This window comes from Tachypleus tridentatus, chromosome 13, assembly GCF_004210375.1.
Source record: "Tachypleus tridentatus isolate NWPU-2018 chromosome 13, ASM421037v1, whole genome shotgun sequence".
NCBI classification, from domain to species: Eukaryota; Metazoa; Arthropoda; class Merostomata; order Xiphosura; family Limulidae; genus Tachypleus; species Tachypleus tridentatus.
Window position 1 is genome coordinate 7,735,690 of NC_134837.1, and position 19,885 is coordinate 7,755,574.

Genomic DNA, 19,885 nt, shown 5'->3' on the forward strand with positions numbered 1-19,885 from the left:
ATGAAAAGAGTGAAAAGTCAATGGATGATGTATTTTCGTTGTGGTTTGTTAACTACCAGTGGTTGATAAATAATTTCATAAACTTTTTACGGTAGCATTATCATGTAATTCCTCTATTTGGTGCAGTTATGACTTCAGTGAGTTTCATCCCTAGAAGCTCTTATCAAAGTGAGACAGTCAATGAGACTGAGAAATGTTTTTCGTCAATTTTAGTATATGCTCCCTTGATGTTTTCAATTGGCTTTCTGACTTGTTGTTTGGTTCGTGTGTCTTTATCACCTTCTGGTGTATCTCAAATCCGCTTGAAGATTTGATATTTGGTTCTTTAATGTGTATAAGAGTTTGTGTTGCAAGTTTTGTATATCCGCCCCATTCCTACACTTTTAGTAGTGAACTAAAGATATCGTTTCAAACCAAAGGACCAACTAATACAGAAATATGTGTAACTCAATTGTACGTTAATCGTTATTAAAACAACACGATAACTAGACATATTTTGGTATTTGAGTAATAACACAACCGAAGAAATATGGTCAAAAAGGTAATGATGAATTTGAAAGTGTTATTCTCTTTCGCACTTTTTCGTTGCATCTTGCTTAACGTGTATTTCTGTTTGGAAATTAACAGTAAATGGTCAAAGAACTCCCCTTTCGTTTATCACCTACTTTTTCTATAAAATTATTTTCCAACGTCCGACGAGGATGGGATTCGAACCCACGCGGGCATTGCCCAATGGATTAGCAGTCCATCGCCTTAACCTCTCGGCCACCTCGTCCACCTTCATTGTTTTTTTAGTAACTGTTACTTATTATTCACCTTCCTTCTCATGTCAAGTATTTTACACTTTCTTAAAATGTGATGTTTTTTTGTATTTGTGAAAGAGATAATAAGTAAGTGAATAATAACAAACAAAGTTTCTATTCATCCTTAACTACGTGCAGCAAACGAAGCTCATGCTCTCATACTTTCTCGCTGAGGAAATTTTCAATTAATCACTAGGAACGTTTTACTCGGAGACTTTTATTAAAAACATTAAGAGTATGTTACTACCCCTACGCATTAAAGCTTCTATTCAATATCCATTTCATTTCGTGTACCTCGTCGTTAAGAATTCCAGATCGTTCTTTAATTAAAGTGCATTTAGGAAGAGAAACATTCTCGATTTGTAGAGAAAAACTCACTAACAAACATAACTCGTTACGTGTCTTCCAATACTCATGTCGTAGACGTTTCACCACAGCAAATCACTTCCTCGTAGGAGCACTGAGAGAGCTAAAGCCTCTCCTTTTAACGCTTTAAATACACTTAGAGAGAGAGACGCGTTTACAAATGACGATTTAGAATCAGCTGAATCCAACGGGTTCACTCATTGTCCAAATAGAAATCAAGATAAATTTAATTCGTTCATAAGGGCTCACTGTTTTTAAGTAATTATCACATAATCATATTTCTATATACACTTTCCTATGATAGTCAACAATTTGAAATATAACAGTGACCAACTACACACATATGTTGAACCTGAAATAATATTATTTAATAGAGTATCTTTCAAACAAAATAGATATTAGTTAACTACACCAAAATACGGAAATACATTTATCAGGCTCCGTTTGTAAACACTAAACACGCGGCCTCTCTACCAAAGGACTGAATATGTGACGAAATTTTCTTATCAGTGATTTAAATGTTGGTTACAGTTTTGCCGAAATTTTGAGTTCACAGCTATACGTCCCACATTGAATCGCTTTTGGGTGTTTCTTGATCGGTACTTATTTCACACATAAAGTGTTTTCGATTATATATCTCGACTTTTTTTGTCAGTTATCACCAAGAAATCACAATAAAAAATAAGAGAGTGATACTCGCTAGCAACACACGTTAGCTTTAAATTCGCAACGATATTATACCGAACACACCTGACTTTACAATACTAACAAGATTCGTTAAAATGTATAATGGTAGATATTTCTTTCTCATACAGTGCTTACTACTTGCTTTCTAATACCGTCACGAAATTTATATATTTTTTGGCATCACTCCGACATCAAGAATCTATATTTATGCCAGTAGCTTAAGTTGATATGACGAGAATTTAAACGCTCTTCAATTAGCATATTTTCATGAAATTTATTAGATATCTCTTGAAAAGTTTGCAAAGAAAACCGTCCGCTCTTACGATTGTTTTAAAACTCCAGCTAGAAACTTCAAGTGTTTTTTGCTTAGACTAACCAATACTGATGAAACGGCAAGTCTTTTCTCTTAATAGTTTTGTTACTTAAAAATCAGTTGTCCTTATGTCAGAATGGGGACTAACTTAAAATGTTCGCGCTTACTCCTACGTCGAGTTGTAGTGAAAACGTAAGATCGATAGTTCACATTAATATTTGAGTAAGCCTTTTTCAAACATTATCTTCAAATTTGTTCGTTTTCCTAATACAACTTTGCACCTGAGACTAATATTAACACAAAGTGAAGCTCATTCATTGATTAAAAGAGAAAGTGTAATTAATTTGAAAAGGAATTTTAAAAAATGTAAAGGTTAAATATGTTTCTCTGTCAAACACAGTTTCAGTTCTTTTCTTTCATACAGAAAGAAAGCGCAAGAAACTCTAAAAATATGGAGATGACATAAATCAGTTGCCTGGAAATTTATTGCGTTCACAAACACTCGGGCATCGTACATTCACAGGAAATGTGTGACAGATTGTTTTAACGTACGTTCAAAAAGAGAAGTGAAATAAAGCTTATCTATGGCTCGAGTTACCAACAAACTGCGCGTGCAGAAGGTTGATTTGGCCGTACTACATATCTGAGCTTCATTTTACTTACAGCACTGGTCTTTCTGTTCGAATGAATATTGAAAAGTTGTATAATTTATTAGATTTTGTGAATACCTTTTAATATCTTTGTTCGGCTTGAATTTACGCACAGAGTCAGCTACATTTATCAAAAGTGGAAAAGATGTTTAAAAAGATATGAAAGTGTACGAATGGTTACATAAAAACGTGTTTTTAAAAGGAAGGAATAAGCATGGTGTAATTAAAGTTTCTTTGTACAACCTGACGGTGGAACGTGTCCAACATCGTGTTTTTGCCTATTTTCGTTTATTTTACCAGTTGTGAAAACATTAAGTCAGATGAATTAAGCTTATTAAACGTTCTTTTGCTTGTCATATAATGATTAGAGACTCCTTGAATTCGAAATTTTAGAGGCAGTACATGTACTATAAGGTATATTTATACGACGCTTGAAGAACGAGACATTCGTGAAGAGTCGTAACTTCTGGTCACTTCTCTTGTAATGGCGTGAAAAGGCAATAGGATTTCGAACGTTAGCATTGTAGGTGAATCAAAATGCGGTGAAAAACACCCAAAGTGTTTTCAGTGCATAAACATCGTTGATTAGTTACTGTCCTTTCAAAATTAGAAATATCATAGAAACACTTTTGTACGTACCCATAAATTGTGTAACATCATGAACCCAGAAAAGCGAAGGAGGCACAGAGCGGCTATTGGACGTATTCACGTGTGAGGTTGTACAAAGGAAGATTTATTACAAAATGCCTTTTCCCACTTGGATTCCTCAATTTCTGATGCACTCAGTCCTACACTTTCAATTTCTTTACATATTTTGTTCTCATTGTCTTGAGCTGTCTTCCAAACATTTATGCGTCCTTAAATGATTTGTTTTCATATACTGTACGTATAACATTATTGTGGATGTGCGTCGTAATTTTACGTTACGTGTAAATAGCAGCGTGTTTGAGTACATATTCTTCGCTTATGGCGTGTGTGCAAATTTGAAGTGTGCACGTGTGCTATGCATGGGATGAAAAGAGTGAAAAGTCAATGGATGATGTATTTTTCGTTGTGGTTTGTTAACTACCAGTGGTTGATAAATAATTTCATAAACTTTTTTACGGTAGCATTATCATGTAATTCCTCTATTTGGTGCAGTTATGACTTCAGTGAGTTTCATCCCTAGAAGCTCTTATCAAAGTGAGACAGTCAATGAGACTGAGAAATGTTTTTCGTCAATTTTAGTATATGCTCCCTTGATGTTTTCAATTGGCTTTCTGACTTGTTGTTTGGTTCGTGTGTCTTTATCACCTTCTGGTGTATCTCAAATCCGCTTGAAGATTTGATATTTGGTTCTTTAATGTGTATAAGAGTTTGTGTTGCAAGTTTTGTATATCCGCCCCATTCCTACACTTTTAGTAGTGAACTAAAGATATCGTTTCAAACCAAAGGACCAACTAATACAGAAATATGTGTAACTCAATTGTACGTTAATCGTTATTAAAACAACACGATAACTAGACATATTTTGGTATTTGAGTAATAACACAACCGAAGAAATATGGTCAAAAAGGTAATGATGAATTTGAAAGTGTTATTCTCTTTCGCACTTTTTCGTTGCATCTTGCTTAACGTGTATTTCTGTTTGGAAATTAACAGTAAATGGTCAAAGAACTCCCCTTTTCGTTTATCACCTACTTTTTCTATAAAATTATTTTCCAACGTCCGACGAGGATGGGATTCGAACCCACGCGGGCATTGCCCAATGGATTAGCAGTCCATCGCCTTAACCTCTCGGCCACCTCGTCCACCTTCATTGTTTTTTTAGTAACTGTTACTTATTATTCACCTTCCTTCTCATGTCAAGTATTTTACACTTTCTTAAAATGTGATGTTTTTGTATTTGTGAAAGAGATAATAAGTAAGTGAATAATAACAAACAAAGTTTCTATTCATCCTTAACTACGTGCAGCAAACGAAGCTCATGCTCTCATACTTTCTCGCTGAGGAAATTTTCAATTAATCACTAGGAACGTTTTACTCGGAGACTTTTATTAAAACATTAAGAGTATGTTACTACCCTACGCATTAAAGCTTCTATTCAATATCCATTTCATTTCGTGTACCTCGTCGTTAAGAATTCCAGATCGTTCTTTAATTAAAGTGCATTTAGAAGAGAAACATTCTCGATTTGTAGAGAAAAACTCACTAACAAACATAACTCGTTACGTGTCTTCCAATACTCATGTCGTAGACGTTTCACCACAGCAAATCACTTCCTCGTAGGAGCACTGAGAGAGCTAAAGCCTCTCCTTTTAACGCTTTAAATACACTTAGAGAGAGACGCGTTTACAAATGACGATTTAGAATCAGCTGAATCCAACGGGTTCACTCATTGTCCAAATAGAAATCAAGATAAATTTAATTCGTTCATAAGGGCTCACTGTTTTTAAGTAATTATCACATAATCATATTTCTATATACACTTTCCTATGATAGTCAACAATTTGAAATATAACAGTGACCAACTACACACATATGTTGAACCTGAAATAATATTATTTAATAGAGTATCTTTCAAACAAAATAGATATTAGTTAACTACACCAAAATACGGAAATACATTTATCAGGCTCCGTTTGTAAACACTAAACACGCGGCCTCTCTACCAAAGGACTGAATATGTGACGAAATTTTCTTATCAGTGATTTAAATGTTGGTTACAGTTTTGCCGAAATTTTGAGTTCACAGCTATACGTCCCACATTGAATCGCTTTTGGGTGTTTCTTGATCGGTACTTATTTCACACATAAAGTGTTTTCGATTATATATCTCGACTTTTTTGTCAGTTATCACCAAGAAATCACAATAAAAAAATAAGAGAGTGATACTCGCTAGCAACACACGTTAGCTTTAAATTCGCAACGATATTATACCGAACACACCTGACTTTACAATACTAACAAGATTCGTTAAAATGTATAATGGTAGATATTTCTTTCTCATACAGTGCTTACTACTTGCTTTCTAATACCGTCACGAAATTTATATATTTTTTTGGCATCACTCCGACATCAAGAATCTATATTTATGCCAGTAGCTTAAGTTGATATGACGAGAATTTAAACGCTCTTCAATTAGCATATTTTCATGAAATTTATTAGATATCTCTTGAAAAGTTTGCAAAGAAAAACCGTCCGCTCTTACGATTGTTTTAAAAACTCCAGCTAGAAACTTCAAGTGTTTTTGCTTAGACTAACCAATACTGATGAAACGGCAAGTCTTTTCTCTTAATAGTTTTGTTACTTAAAAATCAGTTGTCCTTATGTCAGAATGGGGACTAACTTAAAATGTTCGCGCTTACTCCTACGTCGAGTTGTAGTGAAAACGTAAGATCGATAGTTCACATTAATATTTGAGTAAGCCTTTTTCAAACATTATCTTCAAATTTGTTCGTTTTCCTAATACAACTTTGCACCTGAGACTAATATTAACACAAAGTGAAGCTCATTCATTGATTAAAAGAGAAAGTGTAATTAATTTGAAAAGGAATTTTAAAAAATGTAAAGGTTAAATATGTTTCTCTGTCAAACACAGTTTCAGTTCTTTTCTTTCATACAGAAAGAAAGCGCAAGAAACTCTAAAAATATGGAGATGACATAAATCAGTTGCCTGGAAATTTATTGCGTTCACAAACACTCGGGCATCGTACATTCACAGGAAATGTGTGACAGATTGTTTTAACGTACGTTCAAAAAGAGAAGTGAAATAAAGCTTATCTATGGCTCGAGTTACCAACAAACTGCGCGTGCAGAAGGTTGATTTGGCCGTACTACATATCTGAGCTTCATTTTACTTACAGCACTGGTCTTTCTGTTCGAATGAATATTGAAAAGTTGTATAATTTATTAGATTTTGTGAATACCTTTTAATATCTTTGTTCGGCTTGAATTTACGCACAGAGTCAGCTACATTTATCAAAAGTGGAAAAGATGTTTAAAAAGATATGAAAGTGTACGAATGGTTACATAAAAACGTGTTTTTAAAAGGAAGGAATAAGCATGGTGTAATTAAAGTTTCTTTGTACAACCTGACGGTGGAACGTGTCCAACATCGTGTTTTTGCCTATTTTCGTTTATTTTACCAGTTGTGAAAACATTAAGTCAGATGAATTAAGCTTATTAAACGTTCTTTTGCTTGTCATATAATGATTAGAGACTCCTTGAATTCGAAATTTTAGAGGCAGTACATGTACTATAAGGTATATTTATACGACGCTTGAAGAACGAGACATTCGTGAAGAGTCGTAACTTCTGGTCACTTCTCTTGTAATGGCGTGAAAAGGCAATAGGATTTCGAACGTTAGCATTGTAGGTGAATCAAAATGCGGTGAAAAACACCCAAAGTGTTTTCAGTGCATAAACATCGTTGATTAGTTACTGTCCTTTCAAAATTAGAAATATCATAGAAACACTTTTGTACGTACCCATAAATTGTGTAACATCATGAACCCAGAAAAGCGAAGGAGGCACAGAGCGGCTATTGGACGTATTCACGTGTGAGGTTGTACAAAGGAAGATTTATTACAAAATGCCTTTTCCCACTTGGATTCCTCAATTTCTGATGCACTCAGTCCTACACTTTCAATTTCTTTACATATTTTGTTCTCATTGTCTTGAGCTGTCTTCCAAACATTTATGCGTCCTTAAATGATTTGTTTTCATATACTGTACGTATAACATTATTGTGGATGTGCGTCGTAATTTTACGTTACGTGTAAATAGCAGCGTGTTTGAGTACATATTCTTCGCTTATGGCGTGTGTGCAAATTTGAAGTGTGCACGTGTGCTATGCATGGGATGAAAAGAGTGAAAAGTCAATGGATGATGTATTTTCGTTGTGGTTTGTTAACTACCAGTGGTTGATAAATAATTTCATAAACTTTTTACGGTAGCATTATCATGTAATTCCTCTATTTGGTGCAGTTATGACTTCAGTGAGTTTCATCCCTAGAAGCTCTTATCAAAGTGAGACAGTCAATGAGACTGAGAAATGTTTTTCGTCAATTTTAGTATATGCTCCCTTGATGTTTTCAATTGGCTTTCTGACTTGTTGTTTGGTTCGTGTGTCTTTATCACCTTCTGGTGTATCTCAAATCCGCTTGAAGATTTGATATTTGGTTCTTTAATGTGTATAAGAGTTTGTGTTGCAAGTTTTGTATATCCGCCCCATTCCTACACTTTTAGTAGTGAACTAAAGATATCGTTTCAAACCAAAGGACCAACTAATACAGAAATATGTGTAACTCAATTGTACGTTAATCGTTATTAAAACAACACGATAACTAGACATATTTTGGTATTTGAGTAATAACACAACCGAAGAAATATGGTCAAAAAGGTAATGATGAATTTGAAAGTGTTATTCTCTTTCGCACTTTTTCGTTGCATCTTGCTTAACGTGTATTTCTGTTTGGAAATTAACAGTAAATGGTCAAAGAACTCCCTTTTCGTTTATCACCTACTTTTTCTATAAAATTATTTTCCAACGTCCGACGAGGATGGGATTCGAACCCACGCGGGCATTGCCCAATGGATTAGCAGTCCATCGCCTTAACCTCTCGGCCACCTCGTCCACCTTCATTGTTTTTTTAGTAACTGTTACTTATTATTCACCTTCCTTCTCATGTCAAGTATTTTACACTTTCTTAAAATGTGATGTTTTTGTATTTGTGAAAGAGATAATAAGTAAGTGAATAATAACAAACAAAGTTTCTATTCATCCTTAACTACGTGCAGCAAACGAAGCTCATGCTCTCATACTTTCTCGCTGAGGAAATTTTCAATTAATCACTAGGAACGTTTTACTCGGAGACTTTTATTAAAAACATTAAGAGTATGTTACTACCCTACGCATTAAAGCTTCTATTCAATATCCATTTCATTTCGTGTACCTCGTCGTTAAGAATTCCAGATCGTTCTTTAATTAAAGTGCATTTAGAAGAGAAACATTCTCGATTTGTAGAGAAAAACTCACTAACAAACATAACTCGTTACGTGTCTTCCAATACTCATGTCGTAGACGTTTCACCACAGCAAATCACTTCCTCGTAGGAGCACTGAGAGAGCTAAAGCCTCTCCTTTTAACGCTTTAAATACACTTAGAGAGAGACGCGTTTACAAATGACGATTTAGAATCAGCTGAATCCAACGGGTTCACTCATTGTCCAAATAGAAATCAAGATAAATTTAATTCGTTCATAAGGGCTCACTGTTTTTAAGTAATTATCACATAATCATATTTCTATATACACTTTCCTATGATAGTCAACAATTTGAAATATAACAGTGACCAACTACACACATATGTTGAACCTGAAATAATATTATTTAATAGAGTATCTTTCAAACAAAATAGATATTAGTTAACTACACCAAAATACGGAAATACATTTATCAGGCTCCGTTTGTAAACACTAAACACGCGGCCTCTCTACCAAAGGACTGAATATGTGACGAAATTTTCTTATCAGTGATTTAAATGTTGGTTACAGTTTTGCCGAAATTTTGAGTTCACAGCTATACGTCCCACATTGAATCGCTTTTGGGTGTTTCTTGATCGGTACTTATTTCACACATAAAGTGTTTTCGATTATATATCTCGACTTTTTTTGTCAGTTATCACCAAGAAATCACAATAAAAATAAGAGAGTGATACTCGCTAGCAACACACGTTAGCTTTAAATTCGCAACGATATTATACCGAACACACCTGACTTTACAATACTAACAAGATTCGTTAAAATGTATAATGGTAGATATTTCTTTCTCATACAGTGCTTACTACTTGCTTTCTAATACCGTCACGAAATTTATATTTTTTTGGCATCACTCCGACATCAAGAATCTATATTTATGCCAGTAGCTTAAGTTGATATGACGAGAATTTAAACGCTCTTCAATTAGCATATTTTCATGAAATTTATTAAGATATCTCTTGAAAAGTTTGCAAAGAAAACCGTCCGCTCTTACGATTGTTTTAAAACTCCAGCTAGAAACTTCAAGTGTTTTTGCTTAGACTAACCAATACTGATGAAACGGCAAGTCTTTTCTCTTAATAGTTTTGTTACTTAAAATCAGTTGTCCTTATGTCAGAATGGGGATTAACTTAAAATGTTCGCGCTTACTCCCTAGTTGTAGTGAAAACGTAAGATCGATAGTTCACATTAATATTTGAGTAAGCCTTTTTCAAACATTATCTTCAAATTTGTTCGTTTTCCTAATACAACTTTGCACCTGAGACTAATATTAACACAAAGTGAAGCTCATTCATTGATTAAAAGAGAAAGTGTAATTAATTTGAAAAGGAATTTAAAAAATGTAAAGGTTAAATATGTTTCTCTGTCAAACACAGTTTCAGTTCTTTTCTTTCATACAGAAAGAAAGCGCAAGAAACTCTAAAAATATGGAGATGACATAAATCAGTTGCCTGGAAATTTATTGCGTTCACAAACACTCGGGCATCGTACATTCACAGGAAATGTGTGACAGATTGTTTTAACGTACGTTCAAAAAGAGAAGTGAAATAAAGCTTATCTATGGCTCGAGTTACCAACAAACTGCGCGTGCAGAAGGTTGATTTGGCCGTACTACATATCTGAGCTTCATTTTACTTACAGCACTGGTCTTTCTGTTCGAATGAATATTGCAAAATTGTAAAATATATTAGATTTTGTGAATACCTTTTAATATCTTTGTTCGGCTTGAATTTACGCACAGAGTCAGCTACATTTATCAAAAGTGGAAAAGATGTTTAAAAAGATATGAAAGTGTACGAATGGTTACATAAAACGTGTTTTTAAAAGGAAGGAATAAGCATGGTGTAATTAAAGTTTCTTTGTAGAACCTGACGGTGGAACGTGTCCAACATCGTGTTTTTGCCTATTTTCGTTTATTTTACCAGTTGTGAAAACATTAAGTCAGATGAATTAAGCTTATTAAACGTTCTTTTGCTTGTCATATAATGATTAGAGACTCCTTGAATTCGAAATTTTAGAGGCAGTACATGTACTATAAGGTATATTTATACGACGCTTGAAGAACGAGACATTCGTGAAGAGTCGTAACTTCTGGTCACTTCTCTTGTAATGGCGTGAAAAGGCAATAGGATTTCGAACGTTAGCATTGTAGGTGAATCAAAATGCGGTGAAAACACCCAAAGTGTTTTCAGTGCATAAACATCGTTGATTAGTTACTGTCCTTTCAAAATTAGAAATATCATAGAAACACTTTTGTACGTACCCATAAATTGTGTAACATCATGAACCCAGAAAAGCGAAGGAGGCACAGAGCGGCTATTGGACGTATTCACGTGTGAGGTTGTACATAGGAAGATTTATTACAAAATGCCTTTTCCCACTTGGATTCCTCAATTTCTGATGCACTCAGTCCTACACTTTCAATTTCTTTACATATTTTGTTCTCATTGTCTTGAGCTGTCTTCCAAACATTTATGCGTCCTTAAATGATTTGTTTTCATATACTGTACGTATAACATTATTGTGGATGTGCGTCGTAATTTTACGTTACGTGTAAATAGCAGCGTGTTTGAGTACATATTCTTCGCTTATGGCGTGTGTGCAAATTTGAAGTGTGCACGTGTGCTATGCATGGGATGAAAAGAGTGAAAAGTCAATGGATGATGTATTTTCGTTGTGGTTTGTTAACTACCAGTGGTTGATAAATAATTTCATAAACTTTTTTACGGTAGCATTATCATGTAATTCCTCTATTTGGTGCAGTTATGACTTCAGTGAGTTTCATCCCTAGAAGCTCTTATCAAAGTGAGACAGTCAATGAGACTGAGAAATGTTTTTTCGTCAATTTTAGTATATGCTCCCTTGATGTTTTCAATTGGCTTTCTGACTTGTTGTTTGGTTCGTGTGTCTTTATCACCTTCTGGTGTATCTCAAATCCGCTTGAAGATTTGATATTTGGTTCTTTAATGTGTATAAGAGTTTGTGTTGCAAGTTTTGTATATCCGCCCCATTCCTACACTTTTAGTAGTGAACTAAAGATATCGTTTCAAACCAAAGGACCAACTAATACAGAAATATGTGTAACTCAATTGTACGTTAATCGTTATTAAAACAACACGATAACTAGACATATTTTGGTATTTGAGTAATAACACAACCGAAGAAATATGGTCAAAAAGGTAATGATGAATTTGAAAGTGTTATTCTCTTTCGCACTTTTTCGTTGCATCTTGCTTAACGTGTATTTCTGTTTGGAAATTAACAGTAAATGGTCAAAGAACTCCCCTTTCGTTTATCACCTACTTTTTCTATAAAATTATTTTCCAACGTCCGACGAGGATGGGATTCGAACCCACGCGGGCATTGCCCAATGGATTAGCAGTCCATCGCCTTAACCTCTCGGCCACCTCGTCCACCTTCATTGTTTTTTTAGTAACTGTTACTTATTATTCACCTTCCTTCTCATGTCAAGTATTTTACACTTTCTTAAAATGTGATGTTTTTGTATTTGTGAAAGAGATAATAAGTAAGTGAATAATAACAAACAAAGTTTCTATTCATCCTTAACTACGTGCAGCAAACGAAGCTCATGTTCTCATACTTTCTCGCTGAGGAAATTTTCAAATAATCACTAGGAACGTTTTACTCGGAGACTTTATTAAAAACATTAAGAGTATGTTACTACCCCTACGCATTAAAGCTTCTATTCAATATTCATTTCATTTCGTGTACCTCGTCGTTAAGAATTCCAGATCGTTCTTTAATTAAAGTGCATTTAGAAGAGAAACATTCTCGATTTGTAGAGAAAAACTCACTAACAAACATAACTCGTTACGTGTCTTCCAATACTCATGTCGTAGACGTTTCACCACAGCAAATCACTTCCTCGTAGGAGCACTGAGAGAGCTAAAGCCTCTCCTTTTAACGCTTTAAATACACTTAGAGAGAGACGCGTTTACAAATGACGATTTAGAATCAGCTGAATCCAACGGGTTCACTCATTGTCCAAATAGAAATCAAGATAAATTTAATTCGTTCATAAGGGCTCACTGTTTTTAAGTAATTATCACATAATCATATTTCTATATACACTTTCCTATGATAGTCAACAATTTGAAATATAACAGTGACCAACTACACACATATGTTGAACCTGAAATAATATTATTTAATAGAGTATCTTTCAAACAAAATAGATATTAGTTAACTACACCAAAATACGGAAATACATTTATCAGGCTCCGTTTGTAAACACTAAACACGCGGCCTCTCTACCAAAGGACTGAATATGTGACGAAATTTTCTTATCAGTGATTTAAATGTTGGTTACAGTTTTGCCGAAATTTTGAGTTCACAGCTATACGTCCCACATTGAATCGCTTTTGGGTGTTTCTTGATCGGTACTTATTTCACACATAAAGTGTTTTCGATTATATATCTCGACTTTTTTTGTCAGTTATCACCAAGAAATCACAATAAAAAAATAAGAGAGTGATACTCGCTAGCAACACACGTTAGCTTTAAATTCGCAACGATATTATACCGAACACACCTGACTTTACAATACTAACAAGATTCGTTAAAATGTATAATGGTAGATATTTCTTTCTCATACAGTGCTTACTACTTGCTTTCTAATACCGTCACGAAATTTATATATTTTTTTGGCATCACTCCGACATCAAGAATCTATATTTATGCCAGTAGCTTAAGTTGATATGACGAGAATTTAAACGCTCTTCAATTAGGATATTTTCATGAAATTTATTAAATATCTCTTGAAAAGTTTGCAAAGAAAACCGTCCGCTCTTACGATTGTTTTAAAACTCCAGCTAGAAACTTCAAGTGTTGTTTGCTTAGACTAACCAATACTGATGAAACGGCAAGTCTTTTCTCTTAATAGTTTTGTTACTTAAAATCAGTTGTCCTTATGTCAGAATGGGGATTAACTTAAAATGTTCGCGCTTACTCCTACGTCGAGTTGTAGTGAAAACGTAAGACCGATAGTTCACATTAATATTTGAGTAAGCCTTTTTCAAACATTATCTTCAAATTTGTTCGTTTTCCTAATACAACTTTGCACCTGAGACTAATATTAACACAAAGTGAAGCTCATTCATTGATTAAAAGAGAAAGTGTAATTAATTTGAAAAGGAATTTTAAAAAATGTAAAGGTTAAATATGTTTCTCTGTCAAACACAGTTTCAGTTCTTTTCTTTCATACAGAAAGAAAGCGCAAGAAACTCTAAAAATATGGAGATGACATAAATCAGTTGCCTGGAAATTTATTGCGTTCACAAACACTCGGGCATCGTACATTCACAGGAAATGTGTGACAGATTGTTTTAACGTACGTTCAAAAAGAGAAGTGAAATAAAGCTTATCTATGGCTCGAGTTACCAACAAACTGCGCGTGCAGAAGGTTGATTTGGCCGTACTACATATCTGAGCTTCATTTTACTTACAGCACTGGTCTTTCTGTTCGAATGAATATTGAAAAATTGTATAATTTATTAGATTTTGTGAATACCTTTAATATCTTTGTTCGGCTTGAATTTACGCACAGAGTCAGCTACATTTATCAAAAGTGGAAAAGATGTTTAAAAGATATGAAAGTGTACGAATGGTTACATAAAACGTGTTTTAAAAGGAAGGAATAAGCATGGTGTAATTAAAGTTTCTTTGTAGAACCTGACGGTGGAACGTGTCCAACATCGTGTTTTTGCCTATTTTCGTTTATTTTACCAGTTGTGAAAACATTAAGTCAGATGAATTAAACTTATTAAACGTTCTTTTGCTTGTCATATAATGATTAGAGACTCCTTGAATTCGAAATTTTAGAGGCAGTACATGTACTATAAGGTATATTTATACGACGCTTGAAGAACGAGACATTCGTGAAGAGTCGTAACTTCTGGTCACTTCTCTTGTAATGGCGTGAAAAGGCAACAGGATTTCGAACGTTAGCATTGTAGGTGAATCAAAATGCGGTGAAAAACACCCAAAGTGTTTTCAGTGCATAAACATCGTTGATTAGTTACTGTCCTTTCAAAATTAGAAATATCATAGAAACACTTTTGTACGTACCCATAAATTGTGTAACATCATGAACCCAGAAAAGCGAAGGAGGCACAGAGCGGCTATTGGACGTATTCACGTGTGAGGTTGTACATAGGAAGATTTATTACAAAATGCCTTTTCCCACTTGGATTCCTCAATTTCTGATGCACTCAGTCCTACACTTTCAATTTCTTTACATATTTTGTTCTCATTGTCTTGAGCTGTCTTCCAAACATTTATGCGTCCTTCAATGATTTGTTTTCATATACTGTACGTATAACATTATTGTGGATGTGCGTCGTAATTTTACGTTACGTGTAAATAGCAGCGTGTTTGAGTACATATTCTTCGCTTATGGCGTGTGTGCAAATTTGAAGTGTGCACGTGTGCTATGCATGGGATGAAAAGAGTGAAAAGTCAATGGATGATGTATTTTCGTTGTGGTTTGTTAACTACCAGTGGTTGATAAATAATTTCATAAACTTTTTTACGGTAGCATTATCATGTAATTCCTCTATTTGGTGCAGTTATGACTTCAGTGAGTTTCATCGCTAGAAGCTCTTATCAAAGTGAGACAGTCAATGAGACTGAGAAATGTTTTTTCGTGAATTTTTAGTATATGCTCCCTTGATGTTTTCAATTGGCTTTCTGACTTGTTGTTTGGTTCGTGTGTCTTTATCACCTTCTGGTGTATCTCAAATCCGCTTGAAGATTTGATATTTGGTTCTTTAATGTGTATAAGAGTTTGTGTTGCAAGTTTTGTATATCCGCCCCATTCCTACACTTTTAGTAGTGAACTAAAGATATCGTTTCAAACCAAAGGACCAACTAATACAGAAATATGTGTAACTCAATTGTACGTTAATCGTTATTAAAACAACACGATAACTAGACATATTTTGGTATTTGAGTAATAACACAACCGAAGAAATATGGTCAAAAAGGTAATGATGAATTTGAAAGTGTTATTCTCTTTCGCACTTTTTCGTTGCATCTTGCTTAACGTGTATTTCTGTTTGGAAATTAACAGTAAATGGTCAAAGAACATCCCTTTTCGTTGATCACCTACTTTTTCTATAAAATTATTTTCCAACGTCCGACGAGGATGGGATTCGAACCCACGCGGGCATTGCCCAATGGATTAGCAGTCCATCGCCTTAACCTCTCGGCCACCTCGTCCACCTTCATAGTTTTTTTAGTAACTGTTACTTATTATTCACCTTCCTTCTCATGTCAAGTATTTTACACTTTCTTAAAATGTGATGTTTTTGTATTTGTGAAAGAGATAATAAGTAAGTGAATAATAACAAACAAAGTTTCTATTCATCCTTAACTACGTGCAGCAAACGAAGCTCATGTTCTCATACTTTCTCGCTGAGGAAATTTTCAAATAATCACTAGGAACGTTTTACTCGGAGACTTTATTAAAACATTAAGAGTATGTTACTACCCCTACGCATTAAAGCTTCTATTCAATATTCATTTCATTTCGTGTACCTCGTCGTTAAGAATTCCAGATCGTTCTTTAATTAAAGTGCATTTAGAAGAGAAACATTCTCGATTTGTAGAGAAAAACTCACTAACAAACATAACTCGTTACGTGTCTTCCAATACTCATGTCGTAGACGTTTCACCACAGCAAATCACTTCCTCGTAGGAGCACTGAGAGAGCTAAAGCCTCTCCTTTTAACGCTTTAAATACACTTAGAGAGAGACGCGTTTACAAATGACGATTTAGAATCAGCTGAATCCAACGGGTTCACTCATTGTCCAAATAGAAATCAAGATAAATTTAATTCGTTCATAAGGGCTCACTGTTTTAAGTAATTATCACATAATCATATTTCTATATACACTTTCCTATGATAGTCAACAATTTGAAATATAACAGTGACCAACTACACACATATGTTGAACCTGAAATAATATTATTTAATAGAGTATCTTTCAAACAAAATAGATATTAGTTAACTACACCAAAATACGGAAATACATTTATCAGGCTCCGTTTGTAAACACTAAACACGCGGCCTCTCTACCAAAGGACTGAATATGTGACGAAATTTTCTTATCAGTGATTTAAATGTTGGTTACAGTTTTGCCGAAATTTTGAGTTCATAGCTATACGTCCCACATTAAATCGCTTTTGGGTGTTTCTTGATCGGTACTTATTTCACACATAAGGTGTTTTCGATTATATATCTCGACTTTTTTTGTCAGTTATCACCAACAAATCACAATAAAAAATAAGAGAGTGATACTCGCTAGCAACACACGTTAGCTTTAAATTCGCAACGATATTATACCGAACACACCTGACTTTACAATACTAACAAGATTCGTTAAAATGTATAATGGTAGATATTTCTTTCTCATACAGTGCTTACTACTTGCTTTCTAATACCGTCACGAAATTTATATTTTTTTGTCATCACTCCGACATCAAGAATCGATATTTATGCCAGTAGCTTAAGTTGATATGACGAGAATTTAAACGCTCTTCAATTAGGATATTTTCATGAAATTTATTAAATATCTCTTGAAAAGTTTGCAAAGAAAAACCGTCCGCTCTTACGATTGTTTTAAAACTCCAGCTAGAAACTTCAAGTGTTGTTTGCTTAGACTAACCAATACTGATGAAACGGCAAGTCTTTTCTCTTAATAGTTTTGTTACTTAAAATCAGCTGTCCTTATGTCAGAATGGGGATTAACTTAAAATGTTCGCGCTTACTCCTACGTCGAGTTGTAGTGAAAACGTAAGACCGATAGTTCACATTAATATTTGAGTAAGCCTTTTTCAAACATTATCTTCAAATTTGTTCGTTTTCCTAATACAACTTTGCACCTGAGACTAATATTAACACAAAGTGAAGCTCATTCATTGATTAAAGAGAAAGTGTAATTAATTTGAAAAGAAATTTAAAAAATGTAAAGGTTAAATATGTTTCTCTGTCAAACACAGTTTCAGTTCTTTTCTTTCATACAGAAAGAAAGCGCAAGAAACTCTAAAAATATGGAGATGCCATAAATCAGTTGCCTGGAAATTTATTGCGTTCACAAACACTCGGGCATCGTACATTCACAGAAAATGTGTGACAGATTGTTTTAACGTACGTTCAAAAAGAGAAGTGAAATAAAGCTTATCTATGGCTCGAGTTACCAACAAACTGCGCGTGCAGAAGGTTGATTTGGCCGTACTACATATCTGAGCTTCATTTTACTTACAGCACTGGACTTTCTGTTCGAATGAATATTGCAAAATTGTATAATTTATTAGATTTTGTGAATACCTTTTAATATCTTTGTTCGGCTTGAATTTACGCACAGAATCAGCTACATTTATCAAAAGTGGAAAAGATGTTTAAAAGATATGAAAGTGTACGAATGGTTACATAAAACGTGTTTTTTAAAAGGAAGGAATAAGCATGGTGTAATTAAAGTTTCTTTGTACAACCTAACGGTGGAACGTGTCCAACATCGTGTTTTTGCCTATTTTCGTTTATTTTACCAGTTGTGAAAACATTAAGTCAGATGAATTAAACTTATTAAACGTTCTTTTGCTTGTCATATAATGATTAGAGACTCCTTGAATTCGAAATTTTAGAGGCAATACATGTACTATAAGGTATATTTATACGACGCTTGAAGAACGAGACATTCGTGAAGAGTCGTAACTTCTGGTCACTTCTCTTGTAATGGCGTGAAAAGGCAACAGGATTTCGTACTTTAGCTTTGTAGGTGAATCAAAATGCGGTGAAAAACACCCAAAGTGTTTTCAGTGCATAAACATCGTTGATTAGTTACTGTCCTTTCAAAATTAGAAATATCATAGAAACACTTTTGTACGTACCCATAAATTGTGTAACATCATGAACCCAGAAAAGCGAAGGAGGCACAGAGGGGTCACGTGTGAGGTTGTACATAGAAAGATTTATTACAAAATGCCTTTTCCCACTTGATTCCTCAATTTCTGATGCACTCAGTCCTACACTTTCAATTTCTTTACATATTTTGTTCTCATTGTCTTGAGCTGTCTTCCAAAGATTTATGCGTCCTTCAATGATTTGTTTTCATATACTGTACGTATAACATTATTGTGGATGTGCGTCGTAATTTTACGTTACGTGTAAATAGCAGCGTGTTTGAGTACATATTCTTCGCTTATGGCGTGTGTGCAAATTTGAAGTGTGCACGTGTGCTATGCATGGGATGGAAAGAGTGAAAAGTCAATGGATGATGTATTTTCGTTGTGGTTTGTTAACTACCAGTGGTTGATAAATAATTTCATAAACTTTTTTACGGTAGCATTATCATGTAATTCCTCTATTTGGTGCAGTTATGACTTCAGTGAGTTTCATCGCTAGAAGCTCTTATCAAAGTGAGACAGTCAATGAGACTGAGAAATGTTTTTCGTGAATTTTTAGTATATGCTCCCTTGATGTTTTCAATTGGCTTTCTGACTTGTTGTTTGGTTCGTGTGTCTTTATCACCTTCTGGTGTATCTCAAATCCGCTTGAAGATTTGATATTTGGTTCTTTAATGTGTATAAGAGTTTGTGTTGCAAGTTTTGTATATCCGCCCCATTCCTACACTTTTTTAGTAGTGAACTAAAGATATCGTTTCAAACTAAAGCACCAACTAATACAGAAATATGTGTAACTCAATTGTACGTTAATCGTTATTAAAACAACACGATAACTAGACATATTTTGGTATTTGAGTAATAACACAACCGACGAAATATGGTCAAAAGGTAATGTTGAATTTGACAGTGTTATTCTCTTTCGCACTTTTCGTTGCATCTTGCTTAACGTGTATTTCTGTTTGGAAATTAACAGTGAATGGTCAAAGAACTCCCTTTTCGTTTATCACCTACATTTTTCTATAAAATTATCTTCCAACGTACGACGAGGATGGGATTCGAACCCACGCGGGCATTGCCCAATGGATTAGCAGTCCATCGCCTTAACCTCTCGGCCACCTCGTC

The 19,885-nt window shown here is 34.4% G+C and overlaps 6 non-coding genes across 6 annotated transcripts; all 6 read right to left on the bottom strand.

Annotated features, from left to right (window-relative positions):
* Positions 1–693: 693 nt before the first annotated feature.
* On the bottom strand, positions 694–775 carry TRNAS-GCU (transfer RNA serine (anticodon GCU)). Its single transcript has one exon. It is a non-coding gene; the product is annotated as a tRNA-Ser (tRNA).
* A 3,752-nt stretch (positions 776–4,527) lies between these two features.
* On the bottom strand, positions 4,528–4,609 carry TRNAS-GCU (transfer RNA serine (anticodon GCU)). Its single transcript has one exon. It is a non-coding gene; the product is annotated as a tRNA-Ser (tRNA).
* Positions 4,610–8,353: 3,744 nt separating this feature from the next.
* TRNAS-GCU (transfer RNA serine (anticodon GCU)) lies at positions 8,354–8,435 on the bottom strand. Its single transcript has one exon. It is a non-coding gene; the product is annotated as a tRNA-Ser (tRNA).
* Positions 8,436–12,169: 3,734 nt separating this feature from the next.
* Positions 12,170–12,251, bottom strand: TRNAS-GCU (transfer RNA serine (anticodon GCU)). The gene has a single exon. It is a non-coding gene; the product is annotated as a tRNA-Ser (tRNA).
* A 3,744-nt stretch (positions 12,252–15,995) lies between these two features.
* Positions 15,996–16,077, bottom strand: TRNAS-GCU (transfer RNA serine (anticodon GCU)). Its single transcript has one exon. It is a non-coding gene; the product is annotated as a tRNA-Ser (tRNA).
* A 3,726-nt stretch (positions 16,078–19,803) lies between these two features.
* TRNAS-GCU (transfer RNA serine (anticodon GCU)) lies at positions 19,804–19,885 on the bottom strand. Its single transcript has one exon. It is a non-coding gene; the product is annotated as a tRNA-Ser (tRNA).